General features: G+C 38.6%; 1 long non-coding RNA gene across 1 annotated transcript in view; it reads left to right on the forward strand.

Annotated features, from left to right (window-relative positions):
* The window catches only part of LOC119531577, a 66,839-nt gene that overhangs the window by 42,688 nt on the left and 3,527 nt on the right, over positions 1-20,624 (forward strand). Inside the window, exon 5 of the long non-coding RNA XR_005216347.1 lies at positions 4,264-4,360. This is a non-coding gene — a long non-coding RNA (uncharacterized LOC119531577). The remainder of the gene's footprint in view (positions 1-4,263; positions 4,361-20,624) is intronic.

The raw sequence follows: 20,624 nt of genomic DNA on the forward strand, positions 1-20,624 counted from the left end.
GTCGAGGGCTGGTGCTGTAATATCACATCAAGGTGGGATGAGAATTTGTTCCTCATAACCTAAACCTTTGCTGGAAGGTGGTTTGCAAGAGAAAGAAAGAGGAGACCCAGAGTGGGAATCAGAGGCTGAGACTACACAATTCTAGGGGCAGACCCTCCTTGTATCTTGACACCTCTTCCTATAATGAATTTTGTGAGGATAGCCCTCTATCCTGACCTCAAATCCTTCTTCAATGGAGCAGCAGTGTCTATAGATTCTATACTTCCATCTAACAATGCCTGTACAAGATGGCACTATTTTGCAGGATTTTTACTTAACAATATGTCATAAGTTTTTCTATATCATCAAATATTCTTCTAGGTTTGGTGACTGCAGAGGGACTGCTGTGGACCTCTCAGCATTTCTGGGGGAAGAAGTGGAGCATATTGCTTGAGCTCTGGTGTAAAATAGTGCTGTGCTAAAATGCCTTCCCTGACACTTGTTTGCCATGTGATTTGGGCAAATTAATTATGCACCCTATGTCTCTGTTTCATTATCTGTAAGATGGGCATAACGGTATGGTTAGAAGATATAATGAATCCAAAGTTCCCAGCATATTATCTGTCACATATAAAATGAGGGTCTGATAGGTTTCACCTGTCATCATTATTACCATAAAACCAGTTCTATGTTACTGTTCATTTGAGAGCCCCTCCCCCCTTCTCAACTTTATAAAGAAAGCTGCAATGAGCCTCCTTATAGTTAAATAATTGTGCAAGATTATTATTTGAGATAAATTCCTAGAAGTTGCATTATTGGATCAAAGACTATGGGCATTTGAAAAGCTTTTTTTTAAAGTCTGTTGTTATTGCTTTCTCTGAGTTTTCTACTTTGTTGACAACCCCAGTTTTTACCATATTTTTCTCCACTGCAGTTTAGGGAACAATGGGTCTCCTTCTGTGTATGGTCTCTACTCACCTTCCAACAAAATTAGAACACTGTCATGGCTGACATTTGGACTGCTTCATCTGGTAGAGTCATCTAGTCATTCACTCACCCATCAGGTGTAGATTATCTATTGGGTAGGTTTGCATTTTGAGAGTTGACTCCAGTGTTGTTGGCCATTTGGAACCATTGTAGGAAGAACCCCAGAGAGTCTTCAGAAAGTCAGATATTGACCAAGGATTACTAAATAAAGGCTTACTTTATTCATTGAGTCCAGAAAGTGATAAAATTTACAAAGTCATTTTGTTTTCTTAGAATTTAGTAACTGGCTCCCCCTCTTACCCCCAGTCCCTGCCCCTGGGCTGGAAAGACCTCCCATCTGCAGACCCTACCCTGGCATCAAGGCTCTTGAAGTGGTGAAAATGTAATTCAGTGAGATGTTTCTGTGTGTGTGGCACTGGGAAAACAAAGATAACCCAACATGGTCCTTGTCTTCAAGGAGCTTAGTCTTCTGTGGTAGCAGATGTGTGAACAATTATGGGAAATGGTTAAACTTGCTTAGAGTCGAGGTCAGCACATACTTAGTCATTTGGTCTCCAGATGGATTTTATTTGTCCCCAAATTATAACATTTAAAAAAAATTTAGTGCCAATGATTGATAGCTAGGGATTTCAGGTAGAAAAAAAAATCCAGATTTCTGTCTTACCTTGAATAACTGGGAAGACTTGGCAAAACTGAGCTTTCATTCCTACATGGCAATAGGGAGAAGTGGCTGACTTTTTAGGCAGGGCATGGGTTATCTTTTTTACCACAGTTCCTACCACTCCCTATTGTCTTACCTTGTGCCCCTTTACTTATGCTTTCTTTATGGGCCATGTGAGATTGTGAAAGAGGGCCTTATCCTTTAACAGATATCAGGGAAGGCTTCAGAGAGATCTCTTTTAGAGGGGAGACCTGCAGGGTAAGTAGAAATTTGCCGCATAGATAGGTGGATCAACCAAGGCATGTGCAAAAGTGCAGGAGCTTGAGTACAGAAGTCCTGCTTGGACAAGGACAAGTAGACAGGGACAGATGAGGAACTCGTATTTGAGGAAGAGACCAGGAGAAAGAACTGCAGAAGTATGCAAGTGCCAGCTCATGAGCAGCCTGGCTCACCAAAGTAGGGACTTGAGATTTTGTCCTATAAAAACTGAATCAAATGATTGATAGGAAAACAGCTAAAAGAGTTTCTACTAAGAGCACCCTGACTCCATGCTGACACTGTGCAAAACATGTTGTATTAAATCCTGACAGCATGCCCATGAGACATGTAATCTCTTATTATCCCCACTTTACAGAAGAGAAAACAGAGGTAAAAGCAGATTGATTGAGTGACTTTTCCAAGATCACAAGTAGCAAATGGCAAAGCGGGACATGGACTCCAGGTCTAACTACAGAGCTTGCAACTTACTCATTAGAGTGCATTGCTTCCCAATTGGGTTCCATGCTGCAGTATCAGTCCCCGGGTAGTAGGGGCAGCATTGGGAGTGAGTGGGTGGGTGACAGCTGAGAGAGCAGAGCTGCTGGGAGACCCACATGGTGGGAGATGTTGAGGAGGATGGGTCATGGATCGGTGGGATTCTCCTTCATGGATCCGTCCTGCCATGGGAACTTCTCCTCCTCCTTCGAATTCCCATAACGCTTTAATGGTGCCTCTTCCACAGGGCTTGCTTTGCCTGTGTCCTCACACAGCTGTGTGCATCTTATCGCATCTAGTATATTTCAAGTTCCTCAAGGGCAGAAGGAATTACGCTTTATTAGCCTTGATTTTTTTTTTTGCATTGCATTTTTTACATTGCTGAGCACAGTGTTTAGTGAAATGAATGAATTCCAGAATTGTCTTTTTTCACATGATTTCTCCTTATGTATGCATTTTAGAAGTTAGTGGCAAATTAGGTACTTTTTCTTTCAAAATAGGAAAATAATTTCTTTACACAGTCTACTTTAAGCTATTCTAAAATATGAGGAAAAGTAGGACTGGGAAGTTGTTTAAAAACAAGGGAACCCTTTAAGAGTCGGTGTCACATTTATTGCCATAAAATACTTTTCTCTCTCTGTTAGACATCTGGTTCCCATTACATACAGGACTGGGTACTTGAGTTCCCCAGCCATTTTGCATGCCAAGCAGTGTGCACTTGAAATTCCCAACGGCATCCACCAGTACGTATTTGCACTGTGTAATTCTTTCTTTACATTTACAGACAATCTTCCTATCACCAACTTAAGAATTACCAATACCTTTCTGAAGTTATTTTGTTCGTACTTTCCTTAAGGACCAAATTACCTACATCTGAGAAATGAAGAACTTCAAGACCCTTGAGTCTTTGCTTTATGTCACTGTACAGTCCAACTATCTATGATCTAGCACTGAAGTCAATGAAATGTCTGAATCTTAAGTCTATATCTTTCCTAGTAACATTGACCCAGAAATTAGAAACACAATATGGAATGTTTGCTAATGAGTCATGAGTTTCATTATAATTGCTTCCACATTCAGGATAGCTCCCTTAAACCATCTAATCTTGACATATCCTGCAACAATCCCATGTGTTGTAAATGATTTTGTTTTATTTCTTAGGTTGCTGTTAAGGGCTTATTTTATGGTTCATTTCATTTTCTTAAAGAAAACCACACACATGCACACACACATACACACAGCCAGATAGACATACATGCGCCATCTAAGCTTTTGCCTCAATCTGTATTTTTTGAAATAAAATCATTATGAAACCAAAAGGAGCTCTCATCATTTGGTTTGGAAATAAAAATAAACAGAGAAAGTTGAAATATGGGCTGTTTTAGAGTTCTAATTCAGTTCTTTGAGAATTAAAACCAGAATCGAGCGACGCCTCTGCAAGCAGCAGTCTGTTCTTTCCCTGGGCTTATGAATCCTTAACAGAATGGACAGGCACAACCAGCATTCAGTACAGTAATAATGGAAAATTAAATATGACTTTTAAAAACTGCTCACATTATAAAGTGATCTATTAACATTATACGACTTGAGCACTTAAAGCGACTGATTCTAATTGTGGTATTTGGCCCATGGCAAGCATTAAAGAGCTGCAGGATCTTGAGGGTATTTTATCTCTTTTGGGATATTTTAAAGTGGATATTCTTGGGGATAAAGCTTTATTTCTGCCACACAAAGGATCATGTGGAAGAAATTTCTCAGTTCTGATAGAACCAGAGGTAATTATAGCTTCTTCTCTGATGCATGAATCAATGAGCCAAATATTAAAAACTTTCTTGCAGTTTTTTCCTCCCTTTCCTTTACTAAGTAAAACTCTGTCTTTACAGCTTATGAATGTTATCCTGAAGAAGCAGTCAGCGAGGAATTCTTTTCCTGCACCTGTGTATCATACTGTATCCTACGGAATCCCTTCTGGACAAGTTGGTGGGTCTCTAAGATGAAGTTGCATTGCATATCTTGAGCTGAACTTAATTTAAACAGGTTGTCACAAAACTACGGGGACTTCTGAGCAGTTACCCTTCTGAGACGCACCTATTAAGGGGTTTGCAGTTTGCAGAAAGAGGGAAAAAACTGGGGGAATGTCATTCACCTTTGTTTCCATCTTTGAATTTGACTTTGTGTTTATGATAATTCTACTGGGTTTTTAATAGTTTTCATCATGCAGACTGCAGGAAGCTTATTAATTGAATAATATTGCAAATTGTAGCTCTTTCTGCCAGGAGAGTCTTGGCTGAACTTACATGTTTAAGCAGTTTAAGATAAATTGAAATTTTGCCTTTATCTCCATATACATATATTTCTTGTTGGTGGTTTTTGGAGCTCTTGGACAGTAAAAAAATTGGCCACTGTGCTTCATATATTTCAAATAATGACCCACAATGTTGTCTGTGCTAACCAACAGTGGACTCTTGAACACCTAATTTAAAATCTCTAGTAATACTGGATGAGTGTAAACACCAAACTTATTTATTTAAAACTGTTCTGTCTAAAACTGATATTATTTTTTTAAAGAACAGTGCTAGATAGAAGTTTAAAGACACTCTGACTTCTTGTGAAGTTTTTACTAATGATTACTCATAACTTGTCATTTCTCCCTCTCTTCTGAAACCTAGAATCTACAGGAGAGAGCAGAAATACTTGCTATTGACCCAAATTAGGATCAGAGGAAAAGAGAAGAGAAAATCATAGCCTTTGGCACTTTGTTTATGAAAATTTTCTTTCAAGGATATACTGAATCAGGCAGAAGTAATGCATCTCCCTCTTCTCCCAGCATATTTTAAATGCCACCCTGGCCTGACAGAAAGAGCAGTGCCCAGAATTAGGACATTACTTTTCCCATGTTCTAAGTGTGGTCCATGGTAGCATCATTTAATCATCACACTTTTCTTAGATATTCTAGATTTGTTTTTTTAATTATATATATTTTATTTTGAGATAGTGAAGACACACCAGAAGTTGCCAAAAGAGTACAGAGAGTTCCCATGTACCCATCACCCAGCTTCCCCCAATGATAGCATCTCCAATAGCCATTGTACATTGTCAAAATTAGGAAATGAACGGGGATTCAATACTGTTAATTCAGATGCACCTCTTATCCTGGTTTTTACTTTACACTCTTTTTCTCAGTGTTTGTTACCATGTAGAAATACACAAAAGACCAGCATTAAAGAGCATCTTTGATGATGAATATTGATGGCATGCAGTATTTCAAATGTTGTAGTTTCATGCATCCTGTGGTTGACTAAAGAAGAAGTAGGGCTGGTTGCATTAATGAAGACCCTTTATACTTGGTTTTATTGGTATATTAATTAAGCAATTAGTTTATTGTTGAATAAGATGCATGCCTTTCTTGGTCTGTGGAGCTTAGTGCTGAATGGAGGAGACAAGACCATTAACACTTAATGACAACAAAAGTTTCTACAGGGGTTGTGTGGGGTTCCAAGCAGGCGAGTCCTCACCTGGTCAGGGTGTACAGGAAAGTGACTGAGTTGCCTGAGCCTGTGGCCAGGGTCAGCATTTCAGAATGTTGAGGATGACAAATTATGGGATCTTTGCATCAGCTCCTCCTTCTTTTCATTCAGACTCCACAGCATCTTCTAACTCTGCTGCAGCACCTTCTAGCTATGCTGTAGCATCTTCACAAATGTCTCCTCTTTGTCAAGAGCCGTCATTGTTTCTTAGAACTGACTCAAAATCTCTTTGAATATCACACCTGATATGGCAGATCTTCACCACTCATCCCTAGCTCATGCTGGAAAGTGGATGGAGAGAGGCCCATTTTCCAGCTGTAAGGGTAAAGGGTTCCCTACAGCATGATTGGTAGTGGTGTTGAGAAAATAAAAACATTTAATGTTTCTTTCTGGACAAATTGAGGTTTCTTATTGAAACAGTAGGACATTGTCACAACCTGGGCTACAACAGATCTGTTCATGTGCTTCGTATGCTTAGAACCCCTCCGTTGCTTTCCATTGGATTAAAGATGGCATCCACAATGCCTGCTGTGTTCTAAAGGCCCTCTCAGCCTGTCCCTGCCTACCTTATGTCCTCAGCCTCATTTGCACTCTGCTTTTCCTCCAGTTCCTAGTGTCCTATTCATTCTGGCCTGTATAAGGCTCCTTTAACTTGCTGAGCTATTTCCCACACTTGGGACTTTGTGCATGCTGTTTCTTGAAATGATTTTCCCTCCTTTCCCTTTCTTTATTCTTCATCTACAACCTTATTCTTCTGGCTTCTTTTTCAAGACTTTCTATATCAACATACTTGTCTTATCAAATTCCCTGTGAGTTCCATTTTATCCTTACTTGTACTTCATACATGCATTATAATATGCAACTTTTATTCAGTGGTGTGGTTATATAATTTTTTTCTTCCCTATTAAATTGTAAGTTCCATGAGGGCAGGGATGGTGTCTTTTTGTGTGTGTGTGTATGTGTGATTATCTCTTCAGGGCTCAATAAGTATTTTTTGAATGAATGAATGCATGCATGAATGAAATAATGACCTCTGCACCCTCGTAATTCCCTATATTTAGGGAATTCTACATCAGGGGATTTGAAAGTATTTGTACACTGTTTGTTTTGTGCTAATTTTTTTGGACTCCTTTCTGGAGTGTTCTCTTTCTCCAGTTAGGCAGCAGTAGTTTCTCAGAGAGACTCAAGGCTGATGTGACATTGACCTTGATTCTGTCTACTCTAGAGGCTTCCTCTCTGGATATTTTATCCAAATGCACTTTTCATTTCAAAACCACTCCAGGAGGGGGTGAACCACAGGTCATTGCAAAGTTGTGGCCATTCCTTTGCAAGGAGCTGCTGTTCTAATTTCAGGGCTATGGGCATGAGACTTGGGTGTACAGGCACCTTGGGAGTGGAGGCCCTTGGCAGACGGGTTCCACACACCATCGAAAGAGTATGAGTCTGCTGGATTCTGGATCCAAGTCCTGTCTTCAATGATTTCAAGAGGGGAGATACCATTACTGGAACAAAGGAGGCTCTTTTGTGGAGATAAAATCAAAGATGTGTTTGGAACTTGGAAAAGGGACAGAAGTTGAGGAATAACTCCAAAGAGAAGTGCTCTTTGAGATGAGTCTAGATTGATGGTCATTGTTGAGCTTGTTAGATAGGAATGTGAGACTGTGGGGTGAGGTGTGGCTGAGGGCCTAGCATATGCAAAGCGCCAGAGAGATGCTTGGTAAAAAGACTGACCCAACTATCTGGATAGTTTAGCTCCAAACTCATGTCTCTTGAAACGTTTAGTTCATTGACTGTGAGGAGTGGTTATCCCCTCATCACTGAAATTTGAATTATCTGGATAATTGTTTCTGTTTAGTGACTGGTATGTAACCAGTTAAGCAGATGTTTATATTTTAACTACCATGGTGATAGATTATTTTTCTTAAATTTGGGTAGGTAGGTAACAATGCAGTGAGAATGCCATCACTTTTTTCTAGGCTTTTATTAGGATGCATGCGTGTGTGTGTGTGTAAGTCTTTAAACTCATTTTTGAATCTTGCCCAGGCATAAATAAGGATCAGAAGATTTGTTTATATTGAGAGCTTTGAGATTCTGGGGAATTGCTAGTTTGGTAAATGTGTAGAGGCAGAAAGATGTATCAGTAAGAGCTCAGACTTTGGAGTTAAAGGGCCGGGGTCCAGGCTCAACTTTACATTTAATAACTTGTGACTTCGGGCAAGTTGCTTAACTCTCTGAGCCTTGATTTCTCCCCTTCTAATTTTGGGGTAATAAGAAAATTATTTGCCTCATTTACCTCATAGAATTTATTATATGAAGTAATTTATATGAAAGAGCTTAAAAATCATGAAATGATATGCAAATGTGAGGCACTGTTATTGTAGAATAAATGTACTCTTAAAGAATGTGACAAGTTACAGCAAGTAAGCTAATGGAAGAGAACTTCCCAGGGTCAATGTCACTGGAAAATTTACAATAGCATATTTCAAATATGGCAGCAATGTAGCTAGACATTCAAACATTTCTAACAGCAATGAAAATTTATGTGTATTATGTTTCAGGTTTATAAATTAAAAGCAGTGCAATGTTGTGAAAAGTAAAGCGATAGTCAACCCCCAAAATAAAGATTTGTAAAAACTTAGGATTTTTAGCAAGAAAGGTATAAAGAGAATTTTCGTGAACTATTTCTTGGTAGCTCATTTTGTAGTATTTTGGAAATTATATGATATTAGAATCACTTTCTAGAATATAGTAATAGACTTTCCCCAAAATATTTTATTTAAACAGAAATTAGTAGAGTCACTGAGGGGGGGTGGTGGGGGTTGGTAGGATGCAAACACACTTTATACACAACAGAAGACTATATCAAAAATTAATTTCAAAATATAGCAAACCTAAAATTGCACGTTCAATGCAGTATTAAAAAGTATTGAGATCCTTTTGCTGGGAAAATGTTTTTCTTAGATTTTCTGGAAACTTAAATAGGGTTCATATTAGAAAGCACAGGGCTTGGATCTGTTCAGACAACACAAGCCCAGGACACGTTTCATGGGTAATAAAAATGGGATATTGATGAATGGCAGGGAATTAGAATGTAGAATTGGAACAGGTAATTAACATCTCGATAAGTAAACTGCTGTAAACCATCTTAGACCAAGATAGATTTGTGTGTGTGTGTTTTCTTTCTTTTTTTCTTCTTTTCCATTTGTATCTTGCTAGTTGAGATGCTTTAAAAACAGTCTTGAATCCCTCATGAATGAAAAGAAAACACATATTAAACTATTGCATGTGAAGAACAAAAACAACTTTGGTAATGTGCCAGCAAACCATTTTATCCATTGGCTGTCTGGCCAAAACTTGTCATTTGTGCATAGAGGAAGTTAAGCAGCTTTTTTTTTTTTTTTTTTTAATTCAGTTTTATTGAGATGTATTCACATACCATACAACCATCCATGGTATACAATCAACTGTTCACAGTACGATCATATAGTTATGCATTCATCACCACAATCTATTTCTGAACATTTTCCTTACATCAGAAAGAATCAGAATAAGAATAAAAAATAAAAGTAAAAAAAGAACACCCAAACCATCCCCCCATCCCACCCTATTTGTCATTTAGTTTTTATCCCCATTTTTCTACTCATCCATCCATCCATATACTAGATAAAGGGAGTATGATCCACAAATACACAGCTTTTTTTTTTGCTGACTTATGAGACCATAGTTTTGAATCCTGAAAAGCCTAGACTATTGAGGTGGGTGCAATCCTCTCAAAAATGGCTGTAAAATAGATTTTGTAGGGATGGCGTCACCTACCCACGAGTAGAGGGCATTCCACAGCATGCCAGCAACAAATTGGGGAGATGAACAACACAATATTTTCAATAGCAATCTCACCAGGCACCAAAGTCACCACACTACACTTTTCCAATGTGCGCCAGAATCGTCACAGATCCCGAGTGCTGGCGTTTGTACTTTGTCACCTACCCCAGAGGAACTCCCACGACCAGCCAGAGGCCTCTAGAATATCAAGGTCACATCTGTCCAACTACCTGGGACATTGGTTTCCCCCTCTTTAGTAGAGTCCATTGCGTCTAGGTTAACACACAGCTAGGGGTTGCTTCATCAAGCCTCGGAAAGCACACGCTGCATCTTTAAGAAATAGTTTACTTGTGAATCAGTTAGCGAACTAGACAAAGCAGCCATTACTTATGCATTCCTGAATACCCGGCAAGGTGAAAATAATAGAATAAACATCATATACTTCATTATGATATCGGTTTACACTTCCAGGGTACACAAAAAGAGGCCATTTCATCAAGCTAATTGCCTGAAAGTAAAAGAGAGAGAACTTTAGCTATTAGTCTATTATGGGGCTTTTTTCTTAATCACAAATAGGGGCCGTGTGTCCCTGGGGGGATGTGTATTCTAATTTACAATTGAACTACAGATCAGAGCAATCAATCTTGGGCAGCACTTTTACAGTGTAATTGCTGCAACATAACAAATAAAAAAAAAAAAAAAAAAAAAAAGGAAGGCGAAGAAGAAGGCCTTAAGCTGAGCTTCAGCTTGAGGTGGAGAGAGATTTCCAGGCGTTGGTTCAGGGTGGGAGGGAGAGAAGAAACGCCAGAGACATGAATATGCAATGAGGGTTCATTAGTGGCCTACTGTTGCCATGACGAATGGTGTTATCCCTGGCCTGGTGCTGCCTAAACATGAATTTTATAACGACCCATTTATCATGACTTGTCATTGGCTTCTGTACTGTACTTTCTTCCAGCTCACACACCTTTCTCATCATCATGGTAGAGATCTTTCCTTTTATTATTATTGTTTCTTTTTGTATTGATCTCCGGTTTTTCAGAGCACGTGTTAAAAGAGGGCAACGTGCTAATGCATGATCGGTGCCTTCTAAGTGGAAGAACTAAAACTTGATTATTAATTCTGTCTTGTCTATATTAATGCAATGGAGGAAAAAAGTTCAACTAAACTTTTAAAGAAATTTCCTAATGTATGAGGTTTTTATTTTTCTTTTTGTTGTGGGATTCTGACACTGCAGGTTTTTTTGGTAAACTTTAAAATTAACGAAGTTGTCTTCCATTCTTTTATTTTGTTCTTTTATTTTTGTACCCCAGGAAACTTTCAGTATCTTAAAAGTAGATCTCGAAAGTTTTTCTTCTCCAAAAATCCTGGCGCCACAACAACAACAAAAATGTAAGATTTAGAAAAGCCTGAAAGACTTTTAGTACTTAGCATTTTGCAAGTGCATGAGTTGATTTCTTACTTGGAAACTCCCTATATTGTGGGGAGGAAGTTTGGCCAAAAGACTGTTTGTAGATGACAATTTCCAGGGACATGCATTTTACTAATAGTAAAAACAAAACAAAACAAAACAAAACAAAACAAAATGAGATGTGAAAGCAATCTCCCTTGGTAGAAAGCAAGAAGTCTCTGCATACTCAGTAGCCATACAAAGGCTTGCGTCTTTGCCATTGGCCAGGAGGGAGGAGGGTGTGTGAGTTCATCAGAGTTAAGTCAACCAGTAGGTCAAGAATAAGGTTCTTGATTGGCAGAAGTGCTCTATTGCCATCAGAGGCACCGTCAGTGGGATCTACGCTTAGTCTATTTACTATAAAGATGAGTAGCTAAATTTGCTAATACTCTCTCAGATTCAGTTAAGAGAAGCTCAGGAAGGACCTAGGAGCACATCTGGCACTGTTTTCCATGTCCAGGGATGTATCATTATTCCTGTGTACTATTTGTAAACAGTAAATAGTTGACCAGATGTTTTTGAGTGTGATGACTTCTATGCGTCTTGGATTCTTTTTCAATATTAATGACGCCTTTACATAGTAAGAGTATTCACTTATTAATGATATCCCAAATTAATGGCAAGTATTTTACGTATTAATGACAATTTTTCATTTGCAAAGCACTTTGACCTTCCAAAGTCCTTTCGCCAGATCCTTGGGTTAACTGGGAGCAGGGTTATTATTTCCATTTTAAAGAAGAGTAAATTGAGGCTCAGAGGTTAAGTGACTAACTCAAGGTCACACAGTTAAAAAATGGAAGTGGTGGGGATATACATCAACTCTTTAGATCCCTAAGGCAGTGCTTCACCATACCCAAGGTCACCAGAGCAGAAATTCCTTTAAAAATGCCGCCCAATCTATTTTAGGATCTAATAATAAATAAGTTGGGATAGGAACCCATTGAAAAGTTGGCCACCATTTATACTTGTAAGCCTGTTATTCTCCCAAGCTACTTACTAGGATTAAAATTAGCATGTGCATGCTAATGAAAATTAAGTTGCCATTCCAAGTACCTGAATTGAATGATATTTTATCATTTAAAAACACAGCTATGAAATGTTTTTCAACATAAAGATTTAGGCACCATGCTGGATGGTGTTCTTGTGCTCCTGGGTACATTGGGCATTATATTTTTGTTTCTGAAGAAAATACCCTGTGTTCCTCCCATGAATGAATTAAATAGTTTTTCTAGAGATAATTTTATGGACCAATTAAGAGGGGTCCAAAAATTGACAAAGCATGTTAAAGCACACTGGGATTGCAATTGAACGGACTAACTAAGACTGTCTATATGACATGAAACTTTTGGATGAAAATGGAAAAAAATATTAAAATCCTTGGTGTTTTGTTAATTTGACCAAAAGACACATCTGGATCTTTAAGACTATCTGGATTTTTGACTCTTTCCTCCTACCCCAGGCTTCATCTAGATGTTTGGCATCAGGTACAGAGAGGCTAAAAAGAAAATTCAGTACAATTATTATGGAATTAGATAAAATTATTTTATATAATTAATCCACAAATGTTAACTAATTATTCTATTTAACATAACACTTAATGAATAAAGTTCTGCACCAGGCAAATAAACAGAAGAAGAAAGATATAATTGGTTTATATAAGGATAAAACTTGGTTTAAAGCATTTTAAAAATCTTGATCATAGTTTACTAACATTAATTTCCTTGGGCCAAAATCTTTTTAGGTCCTCAGACAACAATTCTCTATCCTGGGGAGTAGTTTCCTCATGTATTATGAGGACTCATTAATTTATAATGTTTTGACAACAGTAAAATTTGGTAAACACTTAGTAACATGTGAGATACATCTAGTAATAGACGTTTTCTGTGCCAAGTGAATTATCTGGCCTGATAAAATCAGTGTAAACCCACTCTCTCAGTAGCCTTCTGACATGCCCGAGGGTGAACCCCCGAAGACGAATCAGATGAAACCTACTTCAAAGACTTCATCTCTATGAAAAGCACCTTATATGACTGACATATTTTTGTGATCTCATCTAAAAAAAAGTTATCGTAATTATTGAACATTTCCTCTGTAGCTTATTCTTAACCCAGTCAGTTATAATGAAAATAGTCTGCTTGCTTATTATATTCTCAAGTTTTCAAAAAGATTAGTGCCTCCTTGAGCTATACCATTAATTGGACACACAACCCAGATGAAAAGGCTTAAACACAAGAGTATATAAAAAAACATAAGGTTGTTGCAGTAACGACCTTCAAAAGATCTAATTTGATTTTTAAGAGCAGTTCTGCAGATGGGAAAATTAAGGGCACGCAGAAACATGATAAAGTTAAATGAATGTGTAGGTTAAGAAACGTTCAGAGGCTTCAGTAGCTTTATTCCAAATTTTTTGAATTTAGCTGTTGGGTTAGAAAGGTTGGGTCCAAAATAAAAATTGCTGAATTCTTTGAGTTGCTATTTCCTTTATCAAAGTGCCCTGCTCTTTTTCCCCAACATGTTTCTGAAGCAACTTGGTATTTCTGTCACAATTTTTCAATCACTGTACCTGTCAATTGGATTTCAAATTCTAATAAAGTAAAAGAGTCTCTCCACTTGGTTTGTCTTAGCTATTTCATCAATGAGCCCATTCCCCCTCCCCCTGAACAAATTGTACACTTATTCTCACTTAAAAAAAAAAAAAGAGAAGGAAGGGGAAAAAAGAGAAAACCTTCCAAATGGCTCTAATGACGTCTTCAGTCACTAATGAGTTAATAAAAATCTCAAAGTCCTCTGGGGCTAGATACGGAGGAAGAAAGAAAAGTATTGTACTGTAATGACAGGCTCCCTGGCTGCCCTCTGAGATGTCATGGGTCAGTCATGTTAAGAATGTGTACGTCCCATCATCTGCTGATTTTTATCAGCCAGCCCTCCAGCAGGAGCTGACAAGGGCCATTTTGGGAGTCACAATGAATAAACAATGACTTTTTTGGATTGTTGTGGGCTGTGTCATAGAGTGAGGGGTTTATATATGCTAAAACGTGATGACATTAGCAATCAATATACCAATTATTGGACAAGTTATTGGAAGAGGCATTCACGTGTCTTGAGCCTTCTTGCACTTTGAAGAGACCTCTATCAGGGAGAGTGTCAGGGCTCGGAGGCAGGCAGGGGTCCAAGACCTGAGACAGTGATCTAAAAGGAAAACTCTGCTGCTCTGGCTGAAGAAATCCAGACCTGGATGATTTGAATCGCTTGACTCCTGAGTCTCCTTCCTAGTGATTCCATCTCGGAAGTCTGGGGGTGGGGTTGGGGCTTGGTGTTTTTCACAAATGTTCCAGGTAATTCTGATCAGGTTAGGTTGGGGAGCTGTTGTGCAGCTGTAATTTCCAAACTGTTGTCCCCAGACCAGTCTCATCAGCACCAATGTTAGAAACCTAAATTCTCTGGCACCTCCCCAGACCTACTGAAATAGAAGCTCTGGGGGTTGGGCCTGGCAATCTGTGTTTTAACGAACTCTCCAGGTGATGATTCTGATGCACACTCTGGTTTGAAAACAACTGACAAAAAAACAACGATCCTTGCAACATGGCGGTATAATTCGTCAGCTATGAGCCTCCTCATGAGTAACTTGTTACTAATACTAGTTAAAGTGCTGAAGTTGGCAAGTGATTTACTTTAAAAAATTAAATTAGATTAGATCCAAGAGTATCTCCGCAATTAGGTCGCTCTCACCCGCTTGCAACCGGCTAGGATTTCTTGAATGATCTTGATGTATGAACGACTTTGATTAGAGAAAGGAAAGAATAAACACAGCTTTTGTCTATTACTTAAAAACAGAAAGGGGGGTGGATTTGGAAATCATCTTGAAAGGAAAATAGAAACCATAAGAAAAATCATTGCACATGAAGCATTACTTAGTGTGTAACTCGTATTCATCTGGGCATTCAATGCCATTTTTGAAGTCCATGGGATTTTGTGTAGTGAGGTCTACATTTTTTTTTTATATATATATGAATAGCCACAGAACATGTAACTTGGCCCAGTCAGGAGAGGAGAATGTGCACAACCCAAGGCTGGCACAACACCAGTAGAAGTGCAATCATGAAGCCCTTCTTGCAGTGGAATTAGGATCTTCTTATACGTTGGCCAAGAGGGTTACTGAAAGGGCAATCCAGAAGCTTGCCAAACTTTCAAAGGAGGTGGACTTTGTCTGCATGACTGGCAGTGGGTTTAAATTAGTTTTTCCCAGAGTATGTTTCAAAGAGCAACCCCATGGTTCTAAGCATGGAATTAAAGATAAAGTGTCTGGGGTCAAGTGAGAAACAGCAGATTAAACTGAGTTAAAGAGGATTCTTTGGGAGAGGGGCTTCCTAAAGCCTCCAAAACATGAATATGCCCTGAGAGTCTCCAAGGAGGGACGTTGCCCCATGGACTTGACCACTGAAACCCTTTTACAAAGGACAATCTCAAAGAATTCATGTCCCAAGAAATAAACTTCAGAAAATGTAGCTTCAAATCATTTAAGGTGGCCTATACTTGTAGGGAGAAGACAGTTCTTCTATGTGCAGTTTAGAAAGGCACCTCTTTCTTTGTTTTAATTTATTAAACCCTCTGTGTCTGGAGTCAGGATTAATTATGTGGTGGCCTGATGCCAACAAGAAGGTTCATGTACCCATCACCAAAGAGTTAAATAAGTTGTCCAGCGGTTGATGGTCTGGTTAAATCATCCCTGAATTGTTGGCATATCTCCCAGAACAGGTACTCATTAAACACGCACACACACACACACACACACACACACACACACACACACATACACACAGCAACTTGGATTTTACTGGAGAAATTATATCGTGGTTTTACAAACGAGGGATAATTCCATAGCCGCATCTTATGTGTACCCAGAAACGTCGTGTGAAAGCAGATGTGCACCTAGGCTGGGCCTGATGTTTGGAAAGTCCTTCTGCCCCGCATTGACAGCATTGCCCTGTTGTTTCTGCCTCATTGGGTTCCAGATGGCCCTGGCGGGGCAGCAAGCTTGGTCCGCACACTGGCTGTTCCCGAAGGTGATGGGAGTTTGGGAATATGTCCTGTGGAGGTCCTGCCAGTAGGAATTTTAAGCACCTTCTTGGTCTTAAACTTTCTTCTCTGGAAGTTCTTGCCAGAGCCATGTGTTAGTGCCAAATGCTAATACTTGCTGGGGACATGATGTCTTATAAATGCTATCAAAGAATATCATTTTTCCTGTCGAAGTAAAGGTACTTTTAAGCCCCTGTTAAGAAAGGGATTAATTTCCTGAGTTACATCTGCAGATCATGTGCTTACCTATAAATTGCTTCTCTGCTGAAACTCATCCCCTAACCCCCAATTGTTACACAATAGTTAGAAGACATTCTCACATGGCAGAAAGAATTGAACTTAAATGACATTTGAAAGCTGTATAAGGATTGAATACAAATGATCAAAAAACTCTAATAAAACAATCCCACTGCCCATGCTAATATTTGTCATCTTTTCTACATACTCCTGCAAGTCTATGCAAGGCTCAGAACTTACTAGAATGTGTCTCTGAACTAAAAATAATAGAACGAATCCAACTTTGGGAGGTCTTAAAGACCCTTTTCTCATCTCCTTTGTAAATATATCCCTGTTGACACCACATGTGCTTCCCAGCTTTCAAGACCCAATGCGTTTGTACAAGGGGGTCACTCTACACCCTTTTAAGAAAGAGCAGAAGTTCAGTGTAGTTAACTCAGCTCTACCCACTTGGTCTGGTTTGTTATGTAGTTGGAGATTTCTCTCCTTTATATTCTTTGAAATGTTTTGAATTAAAATAGCTTACTCAAGGTCACTGAAGGCATATGGTCCTGCTCAAAACTTTAAACAAAACATTAGTTTTTACAACCTTTTGTAATTTGGTATTGTATACAACATGGTTATATTCAGAGTTTCTGTAATCTTTTCAGTGGGTGACAGAAATATGAGAAGCAAATTTATAAGCCATTTAGCGAAGCATTTAATCAATTTCATGCATAGGAAATAACTCCGATTGCTTTGCTTTATCAATCTTTCTCTCCAGCAGAACTCCAGTGAACACAGTCTCTCTGGCACTGGCTGGGGCAGGGGTGGGAGTGGGGGTAGGGGAGCATGTACAAGCCTTTCTATGCACACACAATGGTAGGGACTTCTGAAATTTGCCTAACAGGGTTGCTGGCATCTATGAGCCTTCTGGAGCCTGCTAATTTATTTCGGAAAGAAAGCATGGGTCTAATATTTAGAAGATGTTTACAGGTCTTTTACTGTAAGGTTATTCATTAAACACCCTTTTCCCAAAGTGACTCTCACGTTGTGCTCAGCAGTGTGGCTTGTGCCCAACTTTAGGCTTAAAGAAATATTTAAAAAAAAACTTCTTAGTGCTTGTTACTTTCAAACACATGAATGATGAAACAACTTACATTAAAACTGATTTCTAATTTGAGGAGTCAAAGCAGTGTGTCCAAAATAATTGAAATCCTCAACAATATCCTGTAAAGACGTTTTTGCATTTTTTGAGAAATTCCAAACTGTCTTTCAGGGTTCATGTTCTGGTTTTCTTTTGCATTGCCAAAAAGATTAATATAGCTCTTGGGTACTTAGAGGGTTAATATTTTCTTTTCTGTCATGTGCTAGAGTCCTCTCATAATACTTTACCCCAAACATCATCAAGTTCTTAAGTAAAAGAGTCGTAAGGGAGCAAAAGACGATTTTGCTGATAATCATTATCTGCTAAACTATGTTAAAATTGCATTAGTTCTACCTTGTCCTCTAAAATTGGAACTGATATAAAGATACTGTAGATATAGCTTCTAATTTAGAAAATAATTTGCTTCTACTTATTTCTGAACTTAGAAGAAAATTTCAGTGAATAAATTCCAAACTAGATTACTTAATTCTGATTTTAAAATCATCTCCATTCATGAAGAGGGTATAATGTTTCACATTCCCTTTAAATATGACATACCCAAGATTTTGCCTGTGTTGGCAATTCAGTAGCATGCCACTTGATATTTATTTATTTTGTCACATTATTTAAGCTCCAGGGGCATCATAATTATATTGACCAGAATATACAGGTAATCCTGTATAAAATTGGCAATCCTCCTGGAGATCAACTAATGGAGATTTGTTTATTTAATTGCTGTTCACCCATTAACTCCTGAATTAAATCAGTGCCTTTTTGACCTTTTTTAAAAAACATCTTTCTGCTAAAATTTTTGAAACATCTTCATTTGCTAAAATTGATCATAATAACAAACTGGGAGATAAAGTTCAAAAAGGTAAATTTTGGCAGAAAGGCGTCTTTGCTCTAAGACCTGCTATTTGTTGGGGAGAAAAGTGGGTTAGGATCAAGCAATGTAAAAATTTCAAAGAAGTTTTGAAACACAAAATAATGACCAGATACTCATTCTTTGTATGTAAATATGAAAGCGTTAGAGGATAAGGACAGAGTCCTCTTTGCCAACACCTCAATCCCTGTTGCTTTCTCCACCTCCTGTAAGGTGGCCCATGTCACCAAAGGTGAACATCATCTTAGTCCTCTTTGTATCCAAACGAATCTCTGAAATATGTGTGACATTGAATATGGCACTCCACACTTGGTATTTTCACTCATCAGTGTCATGGAGATTTTAGGAGAAACACCTCATTCATTCAAACTCCTTCAAGAATTTCCTAGGGCAAGTCTATACTAGCTCTTTTTGGGTCATTTCCCCTACAATGGGAACTTCTTGTTATGACAAACAGCACAGCAATGAATATCCTCGTATGTACTTCCTCATGTACTTTTGTGAGTATTTAGCATGGACACTTAGAGGGAAATTGCTGGGTCATAAGTATACACAGTTTATGTTAACTAACTGCCAAGTTGAAAGTACTGCCATCATCTTTTTTTTTTTTTAACTTTTTATTGAATAACAATATAGAGCACAGAAAATTTCCCTTTTATCCATCAAGCGTACAATTCAGTAGTATTAATTAAATTCACAATATTGTGCTCCCATCACCAACATCTATTACCCCTCCTCAAACAGAAACTACTCACCCATTAAGCTATAATTCTCTCTTCCTGCCACCCCCCTACCCCCTTCCCCTGGTAACCTGTAAACCACCATCTGTCTCTGGAAAGTATGGATCTTCTATGTGTTTCATAGAAGTGAGATCATATAATATTTGTCTTTTTGTATCTGGCTTATTTTGCTCAGCATGATGCTTTTGAGGTCCATGCAGGTTACAGCATGCATCAGAACTTCCTTCCTTTTTACAGCTGAATGATATTCCATTGTGTGTATATGCCACATTTTGTTTATCTGTTCATCCGTTGATGGACACTTGGGTTGCTTCCACCTCTCGGCTATTGTTAGTAATACTGCTATAAACATTGGTGCCTTCCCCACTGGATTTCCTTTTTATAAGGCAAGCTTGGACCAGGCAGCAGAATGCCCTGGGGCATACCCAGATGTTTAGCAGTTGGGCTGTTCAGTGCCATTGGACTAGTCAGACATTCAGAGAATGGGGAGTGTCAGTCAAAAAAACTAAACTAAACTAAAAAAAACCTATTAGTCCTTTTTTAAGTGCTTTGATGAAGTCAATTAACTATTTCCATTTCAAATATAGCATTGGTGCCCACGTCCAAAATTGTTTCAGCCAGTTTTATACTTGAGGCCTATAGAGTTTTACTACTTTAGAAGACACCCTTGGGGGCAGAGACAAAGTATTATAACAAGGTGATATTCGCTTAGGACCTAGGGCCCAGGAAGGGGATTGTTTTAGGGACACTTGCTGAGATAACTTTCCTCGTCCCTTTCACTGAAAGAATTTCTGTTACTCTCTGCACTAGCCTAAACTCACGTCCCTTCTCATTGCTGCCACTGCATCCAGGCCCTCCTCACCAGCTTTGAACCATTCTGGTAGCTCCATATTTGATTTCCTTCCTCCACCCCTCCATTTTACCCAGCTATATCTTTATGAAGCATGATATGGTTTTGAGTTGCTCTTTCTTAACAATAGCTTCTTACTACCCACATTCTTTGTCCTGCCATTCAATGTCCCTCGTATTTGTCCCCAACCAGTCTTGTAAACATTATCTTCATCTGTTCAATCTATCTTTTTACTTGGCAAAATGGAAGGGACACAGTTCCTTGAACTTTTCTGCCTCCTTGCTCTTCCAGTAGCCTGTAATGTCCTTTCCTCAAACTTCACCTTCAAAGTGGGCTGCTCCATGATTCACCCACTGTCTTCCTCATGCTCTGCCAAGACAATTGTCACCATTTTTAGGGGAAGATGACAGGTGTTAGAACAGGGAAGGGAAAAGAGAAGCCAGGTGCTCTGGGCAAGCTCTCATGAAACGGCTCCACTATACTCTAAGTGAAAGTTAAGGAGATTCTAAGTGATGGATAGTAATGTGTTTTTG

The sequence above is a fragment of the Choloepus didactylus genome, chromosome 4 (genome assembly GCF_015220235.1).
Source record: "Choloepus didactylus isolate mChoDid1 chromosome 4, mChoDid1.pri, whole genome shotgun sequence".
Classification (NCBI taxonomy): domain Eukaryota; kingdom Metazoa; phylum Chordata; class Mammalia; order Pilosa; family Megalonychidae; genus Choloepus; species Choloepus didactylus.